The sequence below is a fragment of the Lycium barbarum genome, chromosome 12, assembly GCF_019175385.1.
Source record: "Lycium barbarum isolate Lr01 chromosome 12, ASM1917538v2, whole genome shotgun sequence".
Lineage (NCBI taxonomy): Eukaryota > Viridiplantae > Streptophyta > Magnoliopsida > Solanales > Solanaceae > Lycium > Lycium barbarum.
Genome location: NC_083348.1, coordinates 69009196 through 69030406, shown reverse-complemented (window position 1 = coordinate 69030406; position 21211 = coordinate 69009196). Strand labels below are relative to the sequence as shown.

Here is a 21211-nt window from a genome sequence, read left to right as displayed (position 1 = left end):
TATATTATTCTAAAAGTGTGAAACTCCACAGAAGACAGTCGAGTTTCAAAAAACTCATCAAAACTTGATGGACGTTTTTACTCTTTCAAAAATCGTACTTATTAACTACTCTACATTATTATAATACAAGCTTTCTTTCACTCTTCCGATACAAAAAATCTACAATATCAATTTTATTTTGTTCATATGAAATTTTTCTTTTTCGTTGAGATCTAATGCATAAATGTAAGTGATACTCATTAAGATTTCGGTAAGTTACAAGGTATTCGTTGGATGTCGATTTTACATTAAAGAGTCCAGAATGGTCTGCTTTTTCATTTACCAAGTGAAAAAATACCCAACGTGTTTATTATGCTTTTTATGTATCTCATAATTAATATTCTTTTGTAATTTCGGGGGAAAAATCTATTATATTAATCAAGAAAATGTCTTTATATACATGATTGATCTTTGAGAGACCATTTGTATCGGCCCCATTTTAGTTATTAACTTAAAAAACAAATGATCTTTTTTGTGTGTTTATAAAGGTCCATGCAATACAATTTTAAACATATCAAAATCTTCCATGTTTTAATAATCTGGGTATCAAAAGTAGTAAAAGATATTAAAGATAGGTATAAATATGTTATTTTCTCTATATAAAATCATGCATGACACTTTCATCTCACACAGATCCAAAGTGATAAAAGAAAGAAGAATCCTTTTTTTTTATTACCTTTCTCGCATATGTATAAGGCCGAATCCATTACGAATCAATTCATAACCATAAGGGAGTCATTGGAAGAATGAGTCACAATACATATTTTGGTCGAAAACCGATAACAATGGGATTTCAATATGTGCATATGCATGAAAGAAAAGAAAACATCTTACTTGGCTTTATGATTAAACAATGAGCCAACACAGGAAAGGTCGTGAGAAGTACAATTCACTTTAATACTTCATATTTTATATTTCCGGCCTTTATCCTAATAATTTATGCATTAAATTTTCTTTTTTAAATAAAAAAAAAACTATAGTCTGAATATGATAATAACATAAAAATACACTTATGAAGCACGTGGAGTTATATTAACAATGGGAAGCCCTTAAGCTTACAAATTAAATTATTTAAATATCCTTCTCATTTAAATAAATCTTTAATTTAATTAAAATATCCTTTTTATCTATTTAAATATCCCATTTATTAATTAAATTTAAACAGACCCTTCGAATTGATATAAAGCTTATCCTACTTTGAAGAGAATTGTTGCTCTGCGAAAAGGTGAGTTGCCACCCCTTTTTTAGTTTCCTTTAAAATAAAATTCTTCAATGCAACTTTATTCTCATTCTATCGTTGCTTTGCGAAATGTTGGTGGAGATCAGAAGAAAAATGTTTATGAATTTTGACTTGTAGAAGATGTAGTATTACTCTTGTAGTTTCTTGTCCTTTGATTTATGTTATTATCGTATGATTTTGCGGCAGTTATGGTATTGTTCCTCCTTTTTTTTTTCTTTTTCAGAATGATTTTTGTTATTATCTGTTGTTTCTGCACTTTTGTTGTTTCTTTTCTCAGAGCCGAGGGTCTATTAGAAACAACCTCTCTATCTCTCAAGGTAAGGTCTGTGTACACTCCACCCTCCCCAGACCCAACTTGTGTGACTACACTGGGTATGTTGTTGTTGTTGTTGTTGTGGTTGACTTAATTTAATTTGCAGAAGATCATACGATGACCAATTACTATCAAGAAAAATACATAGTTATTTTAAAACCAAATGATCTTCACTCGCATAGTTACATCGTCAAATCATTATATCATTTACGTTTTTCTATTCTCTTACTTAATGTATACTATATTAATATGTATGCATATATTTAGGTTTTTACATATACGAACAAAAAATTTACATATTTTATCTTCCCTTAAACAGGTTATTTTTAATAGAAAATGCACCAATCATGCTACTTAAAAATTTAGATCCCTTCCAATGGATTATGCAAAATGATAAAGGGATGATTTGTCGTGGATTTAACAACAACGTCATACATGCAGAAATTAGAACGAGTAAATTCACTAACAAGCATATGTTCATTCCTAAAATTTAACTTTCTCCCCCTAAAACTGAAGGATATGCTTTCAAATTCGTTTAAAAATACTATTCATTACATTTATGTTTTGCAATAACAATAAATAAAGCACAAGCTCGTACAATCCTCAACGTTAGATTGTATCAACCACAACACGTTTTCTCACATGGGAAACTGTACATTACACTTTCAAGAGGAGTTTCACCATCGGTAACAAGAGTTTTGGTTATGACATACTAATCGAAATGAATGAAACAAACATGCACTCGGACTATCGACTTTAAGGAAGTACTAGGTGTGATACAGTTAATTACATGATTGCACATCATAAAAGAAAAATAAGTAAAAACAATTGCATATTCTAACTAAACTTTGATTGTTCATCTTAATAGGTTCAGACGATATGCATCTCGACAAGACAAACAGTAACCATTCAACAATCAACATTAATCATTCAGAAAACAATTACTATATTCATTCGTGTATAGTTTTTAAGTCATTTTTTTCTTAAATATTGATATCACTTAACAACTCCAATGCCAAGCGATATGATCATCTTGACTACGTGACTTGACAATCACGTGCAACGTATGTGTCGAGAGACTAGTAATATAATATAAAGCTAGGCATAGACACCTCTCCACGACCTTCATTGCTATTTCTCCTTTTTTCTTTGGCTTTTTACCTATTTTTTTCCATTTATGTGTTATGTAAAAAAACTTAATAAATCACTCAATATATTACTAGTAGATATGGACCAAAAACTTTAAAAATATAATGGTAAGAATCTTAAAATTAAACCCATAGAACTTAAATCTTGAATCTGCCTCTGATTATACATATTATGTTTAATAACTACAAAGGCAATATATTACCAATCCATACATCATAATTTGAAGGCACAGCATATGATCAATCTGGCAGTAATGAGCAAAACTGCAAATACATCAAATGAAGGATCTTGTAACAAGTAAAGCTTTAGAAATTGCCAGTTAATTTTTTTTCCTGTAGAAATCTTTTTGTTGCGAACTCATTTTCATAGTACTATGATAGTAAGGTGAAAAGTTATTCAGAGACAAAATAGTATTTCTCATGCCAGGTTTGAAATATTATCCCTTTATCTTTTTGTAACTTTTTGGCTAGGAATATCATTACTTTGATGTAATCTTATTTGCTCTAATGTACTTTTTGGGTAATTCAAATATATGATATTTTTTCCGACAATAATTACCTTCAGACATAGTTTGTTTTTTCTATATCTGATCTTATTTGTTGGATGTAATAATTTTATTTACCCTGTTTTGATTTTTGTTGATTCATTAAAATGTAATTATGATTATCGATTGATCTTATTCTCTTTTGTTTTAGGACGGAAGTGGAACTTTTTATTTTGATCTCTAATAGGAATGGATTCTCTTAAAGCGAAAGTAAATTTATCAAGGTATTATAGCCTCTAATATCAACTAGTGAATTCATCCACGCTTCGCGCGGTCACAATAAATAAATAAAATATAAGAAAAAAATAATGCCTTGAATTTTTTAAACGAAAATCAATCTTTACTAATGAAATATTTATCTACGATTCTACTACTGAGTTATTACAATGTAAATAACCTATTATAATTGGTAAGCCTATATTAACACTGAATGTTTTATATAATGTCAATGTATCATCTTATCCCTTCTTTCTTAAGCACTTAAAAGTGAAAGTACTGCAAATTTATTACATCTACCTTCATCCAAATAAAACGAAATCTCCATCTCACCATTCAAAAGGTTATATTGTCATTGTTTTTCACAACACGACCAATACAAGCATCTAAGAAAAAAAGACCATCTAGCCCTTTAAAATTGAGGTTTTGACGGTATACTCTTAATTATTGACACTTTTTACAAAGAAAATACTTATTGAAAGGTGGGGTGATATATCCATTTTATTTTATGTGAATTATTTTTATTAATCTGTTAAGAAAATAACCCTTTATTCATATCTTAAACAATTTACTTTAAGTTTCTTATTTTATCTTATATTCGAAATCCACTGGCTCGACTAATGCAAATTTGTATTATGTTAGACCCATTAATGGGGGAAGGGAAAGACGCCACATACTTAAGATTTTTCTAAAAAAACTTATTGCATATTTAAGACCACATATTTTTTTTTAAAATTCTCTTTTCGTGAACTCTCTACACAACTAAAAGGTTTTATATAAAAAATAAAATCAAGAGAGTACGTATTATGCAACAAAAATGATGTAAATATTTTTTTTTCTTTCTTAAACTATATGCTAGAATAGGTTCATAAGGAATAAAATTGAGGGAATACATATTATACATACGGACTTTAGAAAATAACCTGTTTATACAAATGTCAAAGAAAACACAGCTTGAAAAAATTGTACAAACTTACCATGGATAGGAGAATAAGAAATATGGCATGTCTTCTAATAACAATATTAAAAACTGAAACAGGAAAAAAACAAATAAAGATTAAAACACTCTTGAAATAAAAGTGAAAATTTCCCAACTACTTCAATTTTAATCTTCTCAATTGCTATCTCTTACGTAAGAGCACCACTTGAGTTGTGCCGCCTATTTAGCCTTAGTTCAACAGCCACCACAAAAAACTCTCTCTCTCTCTCACTCTAAAGTTTTAAGTCTTAGAAAAACATTACTCCCCACGAAAAAGTAAAATTTGCACTATTAATTTAACCAAACTTCTCTATGAAATTCCACCAGTATTTTTACTAAAGGAAAGCGTAACTATACAAAACTATTGTTTTCCTCATTAACTAATGAACATGTAAAACATTTCTTGTTCCCACTATTAGCACAATTGATTCGAAATATGATGCATGAATTATATCAAATACATACCTGCTGTTATCCATAATTTATAATCATATGACAGATGATCAGCATATCCAGTCAAAGGTTACATATAGGAATTGAGATTGGATCTTCCAAAATCATTTTTTAACCTTGTTGAAGTATGATAGTAGCAAAACCCTTTGACCTATTAGCTATGTTTACCACGAATTTGGGTAATCAATTGAATTTGTAAATGAGGTATAGGATATGTGGTTGAGCCTTAATCTATTTTGATTGAGAGAAAATGGATTAAGGTCAGCTATGAATAATCTGAATAGTAATCGATGGTTTGCACTAAATGCGTATATTAAGTGATGTATGGTATCGTTTGATTGAATAAATCTAAAGAAGAAGACACTAAATCCGGACCAAAATCAGATAATAAGAGGGAGAGATTTTATATATTTTTGCTATTACAAATATTCTAAATCTGAAGAAACTAACCCTTAAAAGTAGGGTAATGACCCCTATTTATAGTTTTGCCTTGTGGGCCTCATACAACATAAAGCCCTTTTGAGTAAAGAAGAAAATTAAAAGGATAAGGTTGGTCGTACGGTCTGACACCCGTACGATTGGCAGCACAATGTGGCAGAACGATCTTGACGCGTGGCAATTGTGTAACGGATCACCCGGACCAACGGCCACGATCAACCGGGCCAACGGCCACGATCAACTCGGCTATGGATAAACCGGACCAAACGATTTCCTTCTCTTTCTTCGGATCAAGCACTCCTCTGGTTCGAATGGAAGTCTTCCTGCTCGTGCTTGTCTTTTTCTTCCCTCGATCTCTGATCTCATCGGTCTATCACATGTCCGATTTTTACCATATACAAGCTAATCTTTCTACTTCGTGCTGCCATGCCTCCAGCCTACAATTGTTAGACCATAAAATCTCAAAATTAATTTTCACTAAAGCAAACAAAAAGAAAGGAAGAGGAGTGAAAAATATGATAAAAACTTACTGAAATTGATGGCAAAAGGCACAGACGAAAGATTTCTTCAATGAGAATGTTGTTTATATAGTATATATTTGGTATGTGATGAGAATGATTAATGTAAATTAAATGGGTTTAATTGTAGGTGGTAAACGGGTTTAGGGTATGCATGTTACATTTGAGAGAGTGATTAATGAGAATTAAATGGGTTTAATTTTCTGAAAAAATGTTAAGGTAAAATATAAGGCCAAAGGCACAATATTTTTCTAAAAATGACACTAATAGAAATCCTGGCAGTTTGCTGAAGTTTTTTATTCACATCTTGCATTGGCAATTTGTTTATATTTCTTCTAATTGTTTGAGACGTTTCAAATTCTTTTTCCTCCATAATTAAGGAATTTGAGAGGTTGGAAATAAATTACGTACTCCATGAATAAGAAGAGTGGAGTATTAATTATTGAGTCATTTATTGTTGTTACAATAAAATACTTAAAAGATGGGATAAAAAAATAAAAAAATAAGCAAAAGCTCAAAAAAAGGAGAAAAAAGATAATTGTGTTTCTAGGCCATAGAGAGGTGCCACATCATCTTGTCTATGCCTAACTTTATATTATATATAGATAGATTGTCTTCTTGAATTTCTGTAATATATATTTTTTTTTTGGGAATTTGACATACTGCCTTAAGATACCCTGCTTTTGACTGCATTATTTGATGATAAGAAATTTATTATCTACATTGAGTTTTCAATTAATGTACATATTATTTTTTAATAAAGGTTATTCACAAATTTAAACTCTCCCATCATTTTAATTTTCTCAATACATGCATAATTAACAAACTTTTTTTATAATAACAAATTTCACAACTGGATTTATGTTTTGTAGATATTAGAAAATCATTGAAATACTACTTAGTAATTAAAGTTTTAAACTAGAAGTTGTGTCTTAAAATAAAAGGGGGTGTCCTTTCATTCCTTTTTAACCATCCATTTTGCATATAGCTGCTAAAGGTGTTGTACTTTGATAGACTTCTATTTTTTGTTTCAAATATGCCGTTTTTTAGTCATTCTAAAATTCTAATTTGTCAATGAACAAAGTGTCGAAATTCTATAGGGGTAAGTGTAACAAAGTGGTCTAACCTTCTTACTTGTTCAATTATCGAACGAAGCGTCACTTGAAATTTATCTAAAATAGAATATTATGAGGTTGCGATTATTCTATTTCTTTGGATAATGTATCTCAAACGTGCTAAAGAAAAAAATCGCACACAAGTGAAATCACTATATCACTTGGATGACAGTAAGAAATTGTTAATTTTATTCCAGGGGATTACAATAAAATTCTATTTTATTCCGGGGGATTACAATAAAATTCTTTCTCTTCCTGATGCATAGAGACAATAATTTTACTGTCGAGGTTTGATCTCTTTAAAAATCAAACTGCATAGTTTATGATCAAATCTAGAAACTTTCATGATTATTGTCGCGGTTAGCTTTGCAAATAAGTAGTTGTCAACAGTTTTTTATTTTTTTTAGTGTAAAAATTATTACTGTGATATATGGTTTTTGGTATGGATTGTCAAAGAAAAACAAAACGAAAATAGTTGCACAAATTTTTAATTTTTTTTCTTAATTTGACGTTTAGTGCATAGATTATTATTCTGATATAATTTCTAATTTATTTTCATTTGGATGATTTAACGCACAAATTGAAAAAGCATTTGGATGATTTAAAAACAAAAGTGAAAAAAGGTTAGTAAGAATTTATATAATGTTATTCACATGCTTGGTTGCTTTAGCATATTCTTATACATTTGCCTTGGTCTTACAATATTTTTTATACGTATGTTTATTTTTAAAATTTTCAGTTACAATTTTTAATCCCTTTATATCAAGACAATTTACAAAAGAATGTATTCAAACGCGCGAAGTGCGGACATGTTAACTAGTATATCATATACTCTCTCCATCCCAACTAATGTGTCACTTTTCGGATTTCGATATTTGACGAGGCCCAAGTGTATAGGAAATTTCGCTCGTACTCTGTCAAATTCTAATATAGTATAAGATATCGTCCCACAGAGATTGAAAAATCTATGCTACAGACTTGTAGTATTTTTGCTGCTATTTGAGAGAATCAGATTGATGAAAGGAGAGTAGTGACTTAAATTTGTAAATTACTTTAACAAAAGAAACAACTTTCAAAAGATTATCTTAAAAGAAAGAGTTGGGAGTCGTTGAATCTACTTAGTGTACATATGATAATAAAACCTTTTTTTAGTAAATTCCACAAACAGTAGAAATAGTTCCTAGACTTGATTTGTGTTATGAGGAATAAAGACCTCTTGCAATTAATCCTTAAATCAATAAACTTATTTGAAACAATCCCTCCGCGAGAATTAGAATTGAAAGAAATAAGATAGAGATCCCTCAAATCAATAAACTTATTTGAGACTGTCCCTCCGTAAGAATTAGGACGGAAAGAAATAAGATAAAGATTTAAACCTAAGAACTAACTTTAAATAACCCCTCCGTGAGAATTAGGATTAAAAGAAGCAAGTTCAAAGATTTGGAATAATAGATGACTAACAATTATTATTACATATATATTTTATGTGATTATTATAGTATATTAATTTCCCTCCTTGTCAGAAGTACAAATTAATATAACTATAATCATAACACAAAATATACTAAGTAATGATAATGATTAGTAGAACATATCATTCCAACACAAAGTATGACACTTAAATAATACCAAGACGAGGAATAACTAAAATAAGATAATATAACATTACACCAAGTTTCTTCAACTATCCAACAAAAAGAGATTACTCCATTATGGAGTTAGAAAAGAAAAAATATAAATTTAAGAAGCTAGAAATATTGAAAGACTTGGAGAAATATTTTTACTACAAAGGAAAGAAAAGAGAATAGAACAAGATTAACACTTTGTCGTCTCAATTATTGGATGATTTGTAAGCAAAGTTATGCTTCTATTTATAGGAAAATGTAGTGTCTCCCCCCTACGAATGCATTCCTTGAAGTAGTGCTCACATCCGTGACCTTACTTGACGGGTGAGAGTATAACAGTGGTAGTCGCACCCGTGAATTTTGCAACTTCTTTCTTGATGCCCATAGTTGACGGGTGTGAGTATGAAAGTGGCGGTGACACTAGTGAATTTCAACACTTGACGGGTGTGGGATTATGCAACTTCTTTCTTGATGCCCATAGTTGACGGGTGTGAGTATGAAAGTGGCAGTGACACCCGTGGATTTCAACACTTGACGAGTGTGAGATTATCCAACTTCTCCCAATGTTGTCTTTTGTAATTCCCACATGTAAAACTCTACGGTTATGACTTATGAATTCATGGTTGCACCTATTGAATTCTTTGCTTACTTCTTTGACAATTTATTTCTTCTCTATTCTTCTGCAGTACTCTTCTTCCTGTAGAATTTGTTAGAAAATATGCGAGAATAGGATATATTTATTCATGTTTTATTTTAAAACTTGTTTTTATATACAAAATATCATGAATAATTTATATCCATCAAACTCCCCCATACTTGAATTTTTGCCCGTCCTCAAGGAAAAAGATAATTTTCAAACATTTAAAAATCAATGATCTTTATAGGATAGAAAAATTATTCAGAAATAAATTTCTTTCATAATTCTCAATATAAACTAACTTTTTTAAGTTCACCAAATATTTTTCCTGATTTCTGAATTCCCTTTTGATCAGAAAGAACTTGCACTCTTTTTTTTTCCCTGAATCTTTTAGAATTGATAAATTTATGATCACTTATTCGTTGAGGATCACAGTCTTGTCCATAGGCTTGCTCCTTATATTTATCTCCACTAACATAGATTCGACACTATTTTCTGAAATCATCTTAGGACTTTTATTGGCTTATAATGTCAGGCTTCAGGCTAGTAAGGTAAGGATATTTTAATAGTGACTTTTCTTCTCCCAGCATGGAGTAGATATATAAAGCTCTTCTTTTTTTCTTTTCTCTTTTTATTTCTCCATTTGATAAGTTTTTCTTGATTTTCATTTCTCCTCTTTTGCAACGTCTCAAAGACTTGTATATTCACAATTTTCTTTTTCTCAACCCCCATTTTTTTTCCTTTCACTTTCTTCCCTTTTTGGTTTCTGCTCATTTATTTATAGCTGGAAGAATTAGGAGATCTCTGTGTGTTTATGCATATATATGTATATACACACATATATGTAGAATATTATGGTGTTCAAAAAAAAAATATGGCTCAAAGAAGGGTCTAAAAGGAAAAATGTGTATGCATGGGTAAAAATGAAAAGGTTAAAATAGGCTATGAAAGAAGGCCTAATATCATTTTTCAAAAATAAGTGTCATCCATTATTTCGCCTTGAAAAACATTAAGAGCAAGTTCTAGCTAATAGAGTGATTCTTCCTGTTTGGTGATCATAACTTTTCTCAATTCCAATGATTTCTTGAGTTGAAGACGATTGCTCTTTCTTTCACAAAGTCAAAATCATAGACATGAAAATCATTTGGTGAAGGTAAAAAGAAAATAATCTTGAACATAATGTAAAGAACTTTGTTTTAAAACTAAAATACCTACAACAAGATCAAGTTTAAAGAAATACATATATAATATTTATAAATAAAGTAAAAATATTTTTGGCTTTCAAATTTACAACTGCAGAAGAAAGCTTGAAAGAAACTACAGTCCCACACCTTATGTATGTCATAACATAGTTTTATATAAAGAAAAATCTTTTTTTTTTTTAGTTCTTGGTCCCATCAAAAAGTTACCCATTACTAGTTCCTAATCATTGTTAGAGAGGAATACAATATTACCCACTTTGAGGTATTAAAGTATTTCCCAGATTCCATCTTCTTTTTCAACTACTGCAAAATATATAGACACACACACACACACACACACATATATATATATATATATATATAGCCTAAACAGAAGTAGCATATGCATATATACACAAAAACAGGTGGATTAGATCCAAAAAGTCTCCCCACACTTGAGTTTTTCATTCTTCTAGATGAAAATCAGCTTAAACGAGTCCTCCAACTCCACCTCCGTTTTTTTTTTAAGATAAAATAAAACTTATGTTCTAACTAATATGTATATATATATATATATACACACACACATGCACACAAAAACATACTTTAAAAAGAAATACATCTATATTATAGGCTTAAAATAACTGTGAACTCACATGTCCATATTAGACTGACTAATTCAAGACGTTATTAGTTATTTGATCTTGGTTTATTATAAACCAAAAAATTACCTGAGCTAGTAATTAACTTGTACAGCAAATTGGTTAACCAACTAGTTACTTAGGCATACTGATCACTATGGAATTATTCCTTTGTAGGTGACTCTGTTTTGGTAGAGGCCTTCATGAGATGCTCCGGTTGTACACTAACCTGGATATTAACCAGATTAATTGGTTAAGCAATTTAATGATGCAAATTTATATTGGACTTATGAGGTTCCATTGCTTCACCCTCAATGGCTACGGGTTGGAAATAGGAGTTCTGAGTTTAATGTCGCCAGTTCGATTTATTGACTTCTTGATTCATCATTTAATCAGAGTCACCGATGGTTGTTCCTCAAATTTTCTTCCAAAATATAATTTCAGCCTGTGACCATTTACCTTAAACTTGTTTCCGCCACTGATCTGTTGAATTTCAATAGCTCCATATGAAGCGACATTTGTAACATTGTAGGGACCTGTCCACCGGGATTTTAGTTTTCCTAGAAATAGCCTAAGCCTGCTATTATAAAGAAGTACCAAGTCTCCAATTTTAAAACTCTTTGGTCGGATCAAATTGTCATGCCATTTTTTTGTTTTTTCTTTAAAAATTCTCGTATTTTCATAGGATCCCAACCTCATTTCTTCTTATTCATTAATTTGGAGAAATCTATTTTTTCCAGCCGATGTTAATTCATAATTTAGTGCTCTTAACGCCCAAAAAGTTTTGTGTTCTAATTCAATAGGTAAATGACAAGCTTTTCCAAAGACTAATCTATACGGAGATGTTCGATTGGCGTTTTGAAAGCCGTTCGGTATGCCCATAGAGCATCATCTAATTTTATAGCCCAGTCTTTTCTTGAGATTCCAACCGTCTTTTCAAGTATTCTTTTTAATTCGTGGTTGGATACCTCAACTTGCCCTTGAGTTTGAGCATGATATGGTGTTCCTGTTTTATGAGTCACACCATATTTTGACAGCAACGAAGAAAATTGTTTATTGATGAAATGAGTCCCTTGATCGCTAATGATGACTCGTGGTGTGCCGAATCTGGTAAGAATATTTTTTCTAATAAAATCACACACAGTACGAGCATCATTTTTTTTTTGTGGGAATTGCTTCAACCCACCTTGATACATAATCCACAGCTACAAGGATATATGTATAAGAGTGAGAAGAAGGAAAAGGACCCATAAAATCTATTCCCCAAACATCAAATATTTCACATACCTATATTGATTGTAATGGCATTTCATCTCTCTTAGTGATATTACCTGTTCTCTGACATTTATCACATTGTGCAACATATGCCCGAGCATCTTTAAATATTGTCGGCCAGAAGAATCCAGCTTCCAAAACTTTAAAGGCAGTTCGGTTGGCTGCATAATGTCCACCAATTTCTCCCCCATGACAGTGGTAAAGTATGTTCTTCATATCCTCCTCGGGTACGCAACGTCTAATGATATTATCTGCACAATTTTTAAACAAGTAAGGTTCATCCCACAGGTAATATTTAGCATCAGACATAAGCTTTTTTCTTTGCTGATAAGTGAGATTTTGAGGTGTCCACTTTCCAACCAAGTAATTTGCGATATCTGCAAACCAGGGTGGTTGAGTTACAACAAAAAATATATGCTCATCGGGAAATTCTTCTTTTATCTCAGTAAACTCAAGAGGAGGGTTCTCTAATCTAGACAAATGGTCAGCTACTTGATTTTCAGTTCCTTTCTTGTCTTTTATTTCAAGGTCAAATTCTTGCAGAAGTAAAATCCATCTTAACAATCTAGGTCGAGCGTCTTTCTTTGCTAAGAGGTATTTTAAAGCTACATGGTCAGTAAAAACAGTAACCTTGGTCCCTATTAAATAGGAACAAAACTTGTCAAATGCAAATACTACTGCCAGTAATTCTTTTTCTGTAGTTGCATAATTCAACTGAGCCTCATTCAATGTTCTACTAGCATAGTAAATGGGACGAAAAATCTTATCTCTTCTCTGGCCTAAAACAGCTCCTACGGTTGTATCACTAGCATCACACATGATCTCAAAAGGCTGGCTCCAATCAGGGGACACAACTATAGGGGTTGTTGACAATCTTTCCTTAAGGGTTTTAAATGCCTTCAAACAGTCACCTGAAAATTCAAACTTAACATCTTTCATCAAAAGGTTAGTCAGCAATTTTGAAATCTTTGAAAAGTCTTTTATGAACCATCTGTAAAAACCTGCATGTCCTAAAAAACTTCTAATGCTTTTAACTGTTGTGGGAGGGGGTAATCTTGCTATAACATCAATTTTAGCCTTATCAACTTTTATCCCTTTAACAGTGATTTTATGTCCTAGAACAATTCCTTCTGTAACCATAAAATGACATTTCTCCCAATTAAGAATCAAGTTTGTCTCTTCACATCTCTTAAGAACTAAGGTCAAATGGTAAAGACAATCTTCAGATGATTTTCCAAAAAGAGTGAAATCATCCATAAAAATCTCTAGAAATTTTTCGGTCATGTTTGAGAAAATTGCTGACATACAACGTTGAAATGTGGCATGTGCATTACATAAACCAAATGGCATTCTCCTATAGGCATATGTTCCATGGGGACATGTGAAAGTTGTCTTATCCTGGTCTTCTGGTGCTATTGGTATCTGTTTATAACCTGAATATCCATCAAGAAAACAGTAAAAACCATATCCTGCTACCCTTTCCAACATTTGATAGATAAATGGTAAAGGTAAATGATCTTTTTTGGTAGCATCATTGAGGCGTCTATAATCAATACAAACTCTCCATCCAGTAATTGTTCGAGTAGGTATGAGTTCATTATTTTCATTTTTTATGATCGTCATACCTCCCTTTTTTGGTACTACTTGAACAGGACTTATCCAAGGGCTATCTGAAATGGGGTAGATGATACAAGCCGCAAGAAGTTTAATTATTTCATTTTTCACCACTTCTTGCATTGTAGGATTCAATCTCCTTTGGGGCTGGACTATTGGTTTGTAGCTATCTTCCATGAGGATTCTGTGCACACAAATAGCTGGACTAATCCCTTTGATATCTGCCACTGTCCACCCTAAGGCTCCTTTGTGTGCTCGTAGTATTTCAATTAAACTGTCTTCCTGTTCAGCAGATAGAGAAGATGAAATAATTACTAGAAATAATTTATGCTCAAGATAAACATATTTCAAATGAGAAGGAAGAATTTTGAGTTCAATTTTGGTTGAACTTCTTCCGATTGTATCTCCTCATCCTTATAATGTTTTTCCAATATTTCAGCTTCGCTCCTGATGGGGATCATCATCTTGTGAGGTGCCAGATTTGGACAAGCATCTTTCCATAGAATATAGAATCAATTTATTATCTTTGAATTCATCTGCAAAATCACTAATCATGTCAATTGAAAAAACATGGGGATGATATCTCATCTCCTGAAAATCTTAGCATTTTTTGCATATCAAAAATGACTATTTCTTCATCTACTCTTAAAATTAATTGTCCTTGATGCACATCGATGATTGCTTTTCCTGTAGCAAGAAATGGTCTACCCAAAATTATCGGTTCATCAGGACATTCCTGCATTTCAAGTACTATAAAATCCACAGGAAAAACGAACTTATCAACTCTTACAAGAATATTTTTAATTATTCCCTTAGGTTTTTTAGTACTTTGATATGCAAACTGAAGAGAAACACTTGTGTTTTTTTATTTCACCAAGATCCAATTTTCTAAAAATAGAAAACGGCATTAGATTTATTGAAGCTCCAGAGTCACAAAGTGCTTTTTCAAAATATACTCCTCCCAAAGTGCATGGAATTGTAAAACTACCTGGATCCCTGAGCTTTTGTGGTAGTTTGTTTTGAAGTATAGCACTACATTTTTCAGTAAGTACTACCACAAAAGCTTCTTCCAGTTTTCTTTTGCTTGACAAAATTTCTTTGAGAAACTTGGCATATGAAGGCATTTGTAATAAAGCATCAGTAAAAGGAATATTAATGTGAATTTGTTTTAAGATATCCAAAAACTTGGAAAATTGACTATCAAGCTTTTCTCTCTTCATTTTTTGTGGAAAAGGAATTTTCACAGGGAGAATATTTTCCTCTTCCATTTTCTTTTCTTTTTCTTCTGATTGTTCAGAGGGTGTTTCAACATTCTTACCTTTGTCTACCTGCTGTGATGATTGATTCTTTTCTTGGGTGTCCTTGTAAGGTTCATCAAGGTTCTTACCTGACCGTAAAGCGATGGCTTTAAGGTGCTCCTTTGGATTTTTCTGTGTATTGCTTGGTAAGGGACCTTGAATTTTTTCGGACACAAGAGTTGCCAACTGGCTTAACTGAATTTCCAAATTTTTAGGGCTGAATTTTGACTCTCCATTTTTTCATCAGTGGATTTGATGTACTTATATAATAGGTCATCAAGATTCATATGTGCTTGTTGCGGCCTCTGCTGATATACAGTTATTTGTTGATATGGTCTGAAATCTGATGGCCCGCGATTTTGATTCTGGTATCCAGGTGGACCCTGTACCTGTTGCTTTTGAAAGCTTTGGGAGTTTTCAGCCTCATTTGGATTGCTCCATTGAAAGCCTGGATGTTTTTGTGCCGATGGACTACCAAAAGAGTATGGCTTTTATCCGACAGTATTAACCTGCTCATCATTTTGGTTGCTTGCTTGACATTCATGGTTTAGATGGTTTCCTCCACATATGTCAGAGGCCTTAACTTGGCTTGACTGTTGTTTATTCTCCTGAAAAGATTCAAACTTTTGTGCCAAAGAAGCAATTTGTTGAGTTAGTGTATTTAAAGCATCTTCTTGAATTACAGTAGCAGCTTTCTTATTGATTACACGATGAGATGGCCATTGAATGGCATTTTTAGATATTTCATTCATCATTTGCAAAGCTTCTTCTGTGATTTTTCCCATAATGGAACCTCCTGCAGCTGCATTTATCACATTTCGAGAAGAATGTTTTAGCCCATGATAAAAAATATACAATTGCATATGTTCAGCAATGTCATGATGTGGACATTTTCTTAGCATTGCTTTTAATCTCTCTCAAGCCTGATAAACTGACTCCGTGCCAATCTGCAAGAAATTAGTAATATCTTGTCTTAACTTTGTGGTTTTAGCAGGGGAAAAATATTTATTTAAAAAATTTTGAGTCATTTGATCCCATGTGGTGATAGACCCTTGAGGCAAACTTCGCAACCAAGTCTTGGCATCTCCTTTTAAAGAAAAAGGAAATAGCCTTAGCTTGATTGCTTCAGGGGATACTCCATTATATTTAGCAGTTTCAACTAATTCTAAGAAATCAATCAGATGACTATGTGGATCTTCACTAAGATCACTGGTAAATGTACATGATTGTTGAATTGTTTGAATTAATCCAGTCCTGATTTAGAAGTTGTTAGCTGCAACTGGAGGGTTCCTCATACTAGATTCACAGTTGAAGTGATCTGGTCTAGCATAATTCGTTAGAATTTTGCTTGCTAGTCTTGGAACCACTTCGTCAAACTGATCTTCTGGAACAAGTGGTGGTGGAATTCCTGGTGGTTGATTTTCAACTCCTGGTTGATGTCCATTTCTTCACGAGTTACGCTTTGAGAAGCGGATGTTTGTTTCTTCCTGCGCAAACGAGTAGATCTTTCAATTTCTGGATCGTAATATGCCAACTCTTTTGAAGAAGAGCGGGTCATAAACTACAGTAATATTGCAATAATAATAATAATAATAATAATAATAATAATAATAATAATAATGATAATAATAATAATGGTAATAATAATGATAATGATAATGATGATGATAATGATGATGATAATAATAATGGTAATCATAATGATAATGATAATGATAATAATAATCATAATCATAATCATAATCATAATCATAATCATAATCATATAATAATGATAATCATAATCATAATAATAATAATGATAATCATAATCATAATCATAATAATAATGATAATCAGAATAATAATGATAATAATAATAATAATCATGATAATGATAATGATAATGATAATGATAATGATGATGATGATAATAATGATGATAGTAATAATAATAATAATAATAATAATAATAATAATAATAATAATAACAACAACAACAACTATCTTTTAATACCAATAATAAAAAATCACTTTTATATAGACAAAAGTGATGAGAATAACAAATGGTAGTACTAGTAATGAAATATTATAGCACTTTTATATAAAGGAGGTATATATAATGTTAATAGAAAAAGTTATAATGATGGTAAGAATAGAGATGATGAAACTGTAGGAAGACTAATTTTTTTTTTAATTTTTTTTTAAAGAAAATTTATATGATTACAAATAAAAACACTAGTATTAATAAATAAAATAATTATAATAGTACTTAGTTGGTAATGATAATATTAATGAATAAATAGATAATATAAACATAAATGTAAGTTCTCAAATTAGTAACAAAACACTTAGTCTGAAGTAGATGTATGTCAATCCCCGGCAACGGCGCCAAAAATTTGACGAGGCCCAAGTGTATAGGAAATTTCGCTCGTACTCTGTCAAATTCTAATATCGTTTAAGATATCGTCCCACAGAGATTGGAAAATCTATGCTACAGACTTGTAGTATTTTTGCTGCTATTTGAGAGAATCAGATTGATGAAAGGAGAATAGTGACTTAAATTTGTAAATTACTTTAACAAAAGAAACAACTTTCAAAAGATTATCTTAAAAGAAAGAGTTGGGAGTCGTTGAATCTACTTAGTGTAGATATGATAATAAAACCTTTTTTTAGTAAATTCCACAAAACAGTAGAAATAGTTCCTAGACTTGATTTGTGTTATGAGGAATAAAGACCTCTTGTGATTAAGGATTTGTGTTATGAGGAATAAGGACCTCTTGCGATTAATCCTTAAATCAATAAACTTATTTGAAACAATTCCTCCGCGAGAATTAGAATTGAAAGAAATAAGATAGAGATCCCTCAAATCAATAAACTTATTTGAGACTGTCCCTCCGTAAGAATTAGGACGAAAAGAAATAAGATAAAGATTTAAACCTAAGAACTAACTTTAAATAACCCCTCCGTGAGAATTAGGATTAAAAGAAGCAAGTTCAAAGATTTGGAATAATAGATGACTAAAAATTATTATTACATATATATTTTATGTGATTATTATAGTCTATTAATTTCCCTCCTTGTTAGAAGTACAAATTAATATAACTATAATCATAACACAAAATATACTAAGTAACGGTAATGACTAGTAGAACATATCATTCCAACACAAAGTATGAAACTTAAATATTACCAAGACGAGGAATAACTAAAATAAGATAATATAACATTACACCAAGTTTCTTCAACTATCCAACAAAAAGAGATTACTCCATTATGGAGTTAGAAAAGAGAAAATATGAATTTAAGAAGCTAGAAATATTGAAAGACTTGGAGAAATATTTTTACTACAAAGGAAAGAAAAGAGAATAGAACAAGATTAACACTTTGTCTTCTCAATTATTGGATGATTTGTAAGCAAAGTGATGCTTCTATTTATAGGAAAATGTAGCGTCTCCCCCCTACGAATGCATTCCTTGAAGTAGTGCTCACATCCGTGACCTTACTTGACGGGTGAGAGTATAACAATAGTAGTCGCACCCGTGAATTTTGCAACTTCTTTCTTGATGCCCATAGTTGACGGGTGTGAGTATGAAAGTGGCGGTGACACCCGTGAATTCAACACTTGACGGGTGTGGGATTATGCAACTTCTTTCTTGATGCCCATAGTTGACGGGTGTGAGTATGAAAGTGGCGGTGACACCCGTGGATTTCAACACTTGACGGGTGTGGGATTATCCAACTTCTCCCAATGTTGTCTTTTGTAATTCCCACATGTAAAACTCCACGGTTATGACTTATGAATTCGTGGTTGCACCTAGTGAATTCTTTGCTTAGTTCTTTGACAATTTGTTTCTTCTCTATTCTTCTGCAGTACTCTTCTTCCTGTAGAATTTGTCAGAAAATATGCGAGAATAGGATATATTTATTCATGTTTTATTTAAAAGCTTATTTTTATATACAAAATATCATGAATAATTTATATCCATCAATATTTAAACAAGTTTTTCCAAATATCTTTTAAATATTTTTAATTGTCAATTATTGTGACTTATGCTTTTTATGTAGTTTTCAAATATATAAATGTTATATCAAATTTTTAAAGATTCTTTGTCCGAATAAATGATCAAAATTAACATGTTTGACTCTCGAAATTCAAATTGTGTCACATAAACTGGGACAAACTATTTTAGCCCCTTAATCCTTTGATACCACACTATAACACATACAAGTACGTGATATATCATTTTTCGTTCAGCAACATACATTTTCCTATTGTTGATGAATTTACTTATATTAATATCATTAGATATACCATTAATTAAAAATTAAAAAAAATATAATAAAATATTAATATTCCAACAGATTCAATCATGATATCATACAGTATAGTATATTATTGAGATATATAAGCACGTAATATACCATTTCTGGTCCAGCAATATACAATTTTTATCAATATAAATGAATTTTAATGTGGAGTATTGATTTAATGGAAAAAAAAAAAAAAGATAACTTTTTGAAAATCTTGTGTTCGTTTACTGTGGATTTTCCGATTAGTATGTGGAGAGATTAAGATGAAAGAGAATAATTTTATAGGTAGAAATAGGTTGAATACATAAATGAGTAAAAAAATCAAGGAGTTAATACTCTTATTTGCACGGATTGTCCTGCTGGTCTTTAATATTTGTCCCTCAAATTGCTGGACTTTAATATTTGTCCCTCAAATTACTGGACTTTAATTTTTATCCTTCGCTTAAAAAGGTGACTGAAAATACTCCGAGGTTTTGGGTTCGGACTCTCACTCAGTAAAAAAAAAATGCAAGGCAAGGTTTCGGGAGAATTTTGTCTTATAAGGCAAAAATTAAAAATCACCCGCCAATCGTGCTAATTGCCCGCAAAATGAGTCAAATGTTCATTTTCAGCCCAGTCAAAAGTTCTCCTAAAGCCCATTAGTCAAAGACAGGACTCATCTGCAGGGACTCTACAAAAGTAAGTCGTCCATGACGTGACATGTATGGAATCGAATAACTGTGGAGGTGAAATTCTGAGGAAGGAGATGCTGTGCGCCTATGCAAAGATGCGTACGAAAAGAGAAACCATCAAAGGTTGAAAATGGTCCCCTAGCTATACCTTTTCTTTCACAAAATTTGGCCCTGCTTAATATTTATGTACTTAATTGTACTGTACGTTCTTCAAAAGTTTCATATTCCTTGCAAGATCAACAGCTCGGAGTCCAAGAGAAAACAGAAATGGAATAAAGATTTTGAGTTTATGAAAGCATCTTATTGAGTACTTTTAGATAAATTATGGTCAAATCCATCGATAAACACAGGTGATCGTCCACTTCTTTCACTTGAACATCTAAAGTGGCCCTTGTTCCATTTAGACACTTCAGGTGGACCATTTCTATTCTACTTAGACACTTTTTGCACTGTTATCGGAGCAAAACCAACACCAGTCGTCTCCTACGTGGATTAAGTGGCCAATTAAATTGTACCAGCTCATTTAAATTGTACCAGCTCATTTAAATTGTGCCAACTCAATTAAATTGTGTCAAGTCATTTTAATTGTAAATTCACTGATTTGTAAATTCATGGAGTTTTGACCATTAAAAATTGGGGCTTTTGAGCTGGTTGGATGTGCAATGAGGTGGTGCCCCCTTTGGTGTTGGTTTTGCTCCGATAACAGTGCAAAAAGTGTCTAAGTGGAATAGGAATGACCCACCTGAAGTGTCCAAATAGAACAAGGGTCACTTTAGGTACTTAAGTGAAAGAAATGAACGACCACAGGTGTGTGTCGATGAGTTTGGCCATAAATTATTTATACTTAACATAAATAATTCCTCTGTTTCAATTATGTGAACCTATTTCTTTTTTAGACCGTGCCAAAGATAATGACTCATTTTCATATTTGAAAACAATTTACCTTGCAATGATTTATAGCCATACAAATAT

The 21211-nt window shown here is 31.6% G+C and overlaps 1 non-coding gene across 1 annotated transcript; it reads left to right on the top strand.

Moving 5' to 3' along the window:
• The first annotated feature begins 16148 nt into the window (after window positions 1–16148).
• LOC132625316 (small nucleolar RNA R71) lies at window positions 16149–16255 on the top strand. The gene has a single exon (XR_009576752.1). It is a non-coding gene; the product is annotated as a small nucleolar RNA R71 (small nucleolar RNA).
• The last annotated feature ends 4956 nt before the right edge of the window (window positions 16256–21211 follow it).